This window comes from Gossypium hirsutum, chromosome A07, assembly GCF_007990345.1.
Source record: "Gossypium hirsutum isolate 1008001.06 chromosome A07, Gossypium_hirsutum_v2.1, whole genome shotgun sequence".
Classification (NCBI taxonomy): domain Eukaryota; kingdom Viridiplantae; phylum Streptophyta; class Magnoliopsida; order Malvales; family Malvaceae; genus Gossypium; species Gossypium hirsutum.
Window position 1 is genome coordinate 90054115 of NC_053430.1, and position 6099 is coordinate 90060213.

The 6099-nt window shown below is 38.6% G+C and overlaps 1 non-coding gene across 1 annotated transcript; it reads right to left on the minus strand.

The window, feature by feature from the left end:
* Positions 1 to 622: 622 nt before the first annotated feature.
* Positions 623 to 729, minus strand: LOC121204220 (small nucleolar RNA R71). The gene has a single exon (XR_005899149.1). It is a non-coding gene; the product is annotated as a small nucleolar RNA R71 (small nucleolar RNA).
* Between the last annotated feature and the right edge of the window lie 5370 nt (positions 730 to 6099).

Sequence of the window (6099 nt, forward strand, 5' to 3'; positions counted from 1 at the left end):
ATTATTTATTAATTTTCTTTTTCTCTCTCTTGGCAGGTTTTTATAGTTTATGACTTGAAGAAACCCGTCAGAACCATTACTTTTTGATGAAGAAATCGATTGTACAATTCACAAAAATTAAAGAGAAATAAGGCGTAGTTTACGATACACGGAGAACGAGTGAGAAGACAATACTCAAAGCCCAACCGACGAGATGGCTGAAAACCCAGGCAATCAGCTGCCTCCTACAATTGCAGCTAATCAAAATCCTGCTCCACGTACTGTGTATGACTATGCTAAACCTTCTTTTACAGGAACTGAGTCTAGTATAGTTAGACCTACTATAGCTGCGAATAATTTCGAACTAAAACCTAACACCATTCAGATGATACAGCAGTTTGTTCAGTTTGATGGTTTGCAAGACGAGGATCCTAACACGCACTTAGCGAACTTTCTTGAATTTTGCGATACATTCAAAATCAATGGCGTTTTTGATGATGCCATTCATCTTTGGTTATTTCCCTTTTCACTGAGAAACAAAGCTAAACAGTGGTTGAACTCGTTACCACAAGGGTCTATCACTACTTGGGAACAAATGACTGAGAAATTTTTACTAAAATATTTTTCGCCGGCTAAAACAGCTAAATTATGTAATGATATCTCTTCTTTTGTGCAGATGGATTTAGAAACACTTTACGATGCATGGGAGAGATACAAGGACTTACTGAGAAGGTGCCCTCACCATGGGTTACTGCTTTGGCTGTAAGTTCAAATGTTCTACAATGGTGTGAATACTTCGACAAGACAAATGATTGACGCAGCTGCTGGCAGAACCATTAACAATAAAACACCGGAAGATGCCTATGAATTTATAGAGGAGATGTCACTGAATAACTATCAGTGGAAAGTTATGAGGACAAAGCCAACGAAAATAGCCGGCGTCTATAACATCGATTCAGTCACCATGATCTCTAATCAGGTAGAACTTCTCAATAAAAAGATTGATAGTTTTCTTGGTTCTACGCAGGTACATCTAGTAATGAGGTGTGACTCAAGTGGAGGAGGTGTGCATACAGAATACCAATCCTTCAATCCTACAACTGAAGAAGAACAAGTCAACTATATGGGTAACAAAAACTTTAAATCTCAAAATAACCCATACAGTAATACTTATAATACAGGTTGGAGGAGCCACCCAAATTTCTCCTGGGGTGGTCAAGGAAATTAAAAGCCACAAAATCTTCAGGGATTTCAACAGCCACCTTATCAACAGGAGAAGAAACCAAACTTTGAAGAGATGCTTTCTAAATTCATCTCGGTGTCAGAAACCTGTTTCCAAAATACCGAGACAACACTTAAGAATCAACAAGCATCGATCCAAGGACTCGAAACTCAGATAAGCCAGCTGTCTAAACTAATCTCGGAAAGACCACCAGAAAGTTTATTTAGTAATACCAAATCTAGAGAGAATGTCAAAGCAGTTACACTAAGGAGTGGGAAAATATTAGTGAAATCTAAAAAAAAAGTTAGCACAAGAAGCCGTGGAAAGCGAAAGAAGGGAAGAAAAACCCGAAAATAGTGACAAACCAGTACCGGAGGAATATTCACCACCGGTTCTATATCCAGCAAAATTAAAAAGAGATCATATTGATGCACAATTCGGTAAGTTTCTTGAACTTTTTAAGCAATTACATATCAACTTACCTTTTGTTGAAGCTATCTCGCAGATGCCTATATACGCAAAATTTTTAAAGGAGCTTTTAACGAATAAAAGGAAGTTTGAGGACTTATCTATAGTAGAACTCAACGAGGAGTGCTCCGCCATACTCCAAAATAAGCTCCCAACCAAACTAAAAGATCCAGGAAGTTTTACTATCCCTTGCTTAATTGGTAATCTGAATATTGAAAAAGCACTAGTTGATTTAGGCGCTAGTATTAATTTGATGCCCTATAAAATGTTCAAACAGCTTGGTCTTGGGGAACCTAAACCCACTAAGATGAGTATTCAATTAGCCGATAGATCTATTAAATATCCCAGGGGTATTATAGAAGACATACTCATAAAAGTAGACAAATTTATATTCCTTATTGATTTTGTTGTGCTTGACATGGATGAAGATGTGGAAGTACCCTTAATTTTAGGGCTCCCATTCCTAGCCACTGCTAGAGCCGTGATTGACGTGGGTGATGGTAAATTGGTACTTAAAGTAGGTGATGAGGAAATGATCTTTAAAATTTATGATGCTATGAGATTCTCTAGGGAACAAAATGATTCATGTTATTTCATTGACTCTATTGATCATATTACTCAAGACTCTTTTCAGGAAATTGTACAAGAGGAGACAACAGAACCGTGTCCAGCTCAAGACGAGGAGATAGGTGAGGAACCTAATAACCATCTATCAAGACAAGTAGAATACGAGGGTATTAAGATCAACGATGAACTTAAGCAAAAACCCTCGATTGAGGAGCCTCCAAAACTGGAACTTAAACAATTACCAAACCATTTAGAATATGCATTCCTTGGAAATAATTCTATATTACTAGTTATTATTGCTTCTAATTTGCAACCCAAGGAGAAAGAGGAATTAATCCAAGTATTAAAAGAACATAAGAAGGCCATAGCATGGAAAATTTCTGACATTAAAGGAATCAGTCCTTCTTTTTGCACCCACAAAATTTTAATGGAAGATGAATACAAACCATGTGTGCAAGCTCAAAGATGTCTGAACCCCAACATGAAGGAAGTTGTAAAAGCTGAGGTAATTAAACTTCTAGATTCTGGAGTTATTTATCCTATTTCTGACAGTTCTTGGGTAAGTCCAGTGCAGGTTGTCCCCAAGAAAGGAGGCATGATGGTTGTGACCAACGAGAAGAATGAGCTAATCCCAACAAGAACGGTTACATGATGGAGAGTTTGCATAGACTACAGGAAACTAAATGATGCCACAAGAAACGATCACTTTCCCTTGCCATTCATTGACCAAATGTTAGAAAGATTATCCGGACACATGTATTACTGCTTCCTAGACGGACTCTCTGGTTACTTCCAAATCCCAATATCTCTTGAAGATTAAGAAAAGACGACATTCATATGCCCATATGGTATGTTCGCTTATCGTAGAATGCCTTTTGGATTATGTAATACCCCTGCTACTTTTCAACGCTGTATGATAGCTATATTAGACGAACTCATGGAAGATATCATGGAAGTCTTCATGGATGATTTTTCGATATTCGGTAACTCTTTCCATCTCTGCCTTAAAAATTTAAAACGAGTTTTAATAAGATATGAAGAAACAAACCTTGTGCTTAACTGGGAGAAATGCCACTTCATGGTTCAATAAGGTATTGTACTAGGGCATAAAATTTCTAGTAAAGGGATTGAGGTGGATAAATCTAAAGTAGAAACAATCGAGAAATTACCACCTCCTAGTTTAGTTAAGGCTATTAGAAGCTTTTTAGGACATGCTGGTTTTTATAGAAGATTCATTAAGGATTTTTCTAAAATAGCTAAGCATTTAACTAAATTGCTAGAAAAAGATATACCTTTTCACTTCAATCAGGAATGTTTAGAAGCATTTAATACTTTAAAGGATAAATTAATTAATGCTCCAATTATAATTGCACCTGATTGGAACTTTCCATTTGAACTAATGTGTGATGCGAGTGATTTTGCAGTAGGTGCATTACTGGGACAGCGAAGAGACAAGCATTTTCAACCTATCTAATACGCCAGCAAAATCTTAACGGCTGCACAAGAAAACTATACTACCACGAAAAAAATGTTGCTAGCTGTGGTTTTTGCTTTTGATAAATTTCGATCATATCTCATATTGTCTAAAGTTGTTGTTTACACTGACCATTCCTCCTTTCGCTATCTTTTAACTAAAACTGATGCAAAACCTCAACTCATCCGATGGATTCTCCTTTTGCAGGAATTTGACTTGGAAATTCAGGACAAGAAAGGAGCTGAAAATCTAGCGGCTGATCATCTATCCAGGCTCGAGAAAACCAATACCAGAGAACTAGATGACGTGGAAATAAATGATTCGTTCCTTGAAGAATAATTTTTCATTGTATCTGACTCCAAGGTACCTTGGTTTGCAGGCATCTCGAATTTTTTAGCTGCTAACATTATCCGAAAATGGTTAACACACTAGCAAAAAAAGCGATTCTTTAATGATGTAAAAAACTACTTTTGGGACGATCCATTTCTGTTTCGCAGATGTACAGATCAAGTTATCAGAAGATGCATTACAGGATCAGAAATATCAAAAATATTGGAACACTGCCACTCATGGGCAACCGGAGGACACTATAGTGGAACAAAGACCGCACACAAATTACTTGAATCAGGTTTTTATTGGCCTTCGTTATTCAAAGACGCTATTAGATATGTTACTTTATGTGACAAATGCCAACGGACAGGTAACATATCTAAACGTGATGAAATGCCTCAAAACTATATGTTTTTTTGTGAAATATTTGACGTGTGGGGTATCGATTTCATGGGCCCATTCCCCAGTTCATTTGGAAATAAATATATCTTAGTAGCAGTTGACTACATGTCCAAATGTGTAGAAGCTCAAGCTCTACCTACTAATGATGCTAGAGTGGTAGTACGTTTCCTTAAAAATCTCTTTTCGAGATTCGGAACACCTAGAGCAATTATCAGCGACAGGGGCACTCATTTTTGTAATACCCAATTTGAAAAAACCCTTAAGAAATACGGAGTTCATCATAGAATGGCCACCCCATACCATCCTCAAACTAATGGACAAGATGAAGTAGCAAACCGAGAACTCAAACGGATCCTTGAAAAAATGGTAGAATAAAACAGAAAAGACTGGGCAACAAAAATAGACGATGCCTTATGAGCTTACAGAACCGCTTTAAGAGTCTTATAGGGACATCACCTTACAGACTTATTTATGGAAAAAGTTGTCATCTCTCATTCGAACTAGAGCATAAAGCTTTTTGGGCTATTAAATTTCTAAACCTTGATCCCAAACTTGCAGGAAAAAACAGGTTGATGCAGCTGAACGAGCTAGATGAATGGCGAGCCAATGCATATAAAAATTCATGCCTATACAAGGAAGCAACAAAGAAGCGCCATGATGTTCGTTTAAAGCAACGAAAACAATTTGAAGTTGGAGATCTTGTCTTACTAAACAACTCAAGACTCAAATTGTTTCCCGGGAACCTAAAATCATGATGGTCAGGACCCTTCGTAATTCAATCTATTCATCCATATGGCATGATAAAGGTAAGTCACCCATCATATGGTACTTTCAAAGTAAACGGACAACGTTTCAAACTTTATAATGGTGAGGATTTTAAAGTCGATGGAGAGGAGTTACGACTCCACAAACCGTCTTGAGTATACTAACAAGGTAACAGTTGAGCTTAGACTATAAACAAGCGCTTCTCGAAAGGAAACCCGAGTACTAACCATTTTAAATTATTTTAAATTCAAGTTTTATATATTTAGGTCACTAACAGAGTATTTGAAGCATAGGTTCCCAGCATCACATAGCCGTGCTTAAGGCCGTGTGCCCAACACGGAGGGAAACATGTCCGTGCGATACGACCGTACGAAAACAGGGTAAATGATTTCCCCAAAACACGGGGTGCGATAAATGCCCACGGCCGTGCAACATGGCCGTGGGTGCACCCCATAGGAAAAACATAGGCGTGGGGATGGAAACCTAAGGGCGTGCCAGGGGACAAGGCTTGATTCTGTTTCTTCAACATAGGTGGGCGGCACGCCCGTGCCCTTCAGCCGTGTACAACAATCCATGGGCATGCTACCATAACACACGGGTGTGGGAGAAGCGAACAAAGCTAGGCACGGCCGTGCAATATGGCTGTGTACCACACACGCCCAAGACACACAGGCATGGGAGAATAACCAACCACGACCTAAAATTGCAAAATACGAAACACACGGGCTCACCCTCATAAGTACACGGGCGTGGCCCTAGGACGTGCGGCCTCCCCCCTATATAAGCAAATCACTATTCATTTTCTTCTTCCTTTCCAAAGCCCTAGCCGAAATCTCCCCTTCTCCACTCATTGATCCCTATTCTCAGCCACCACTACCCTTTTGTTCAGTTC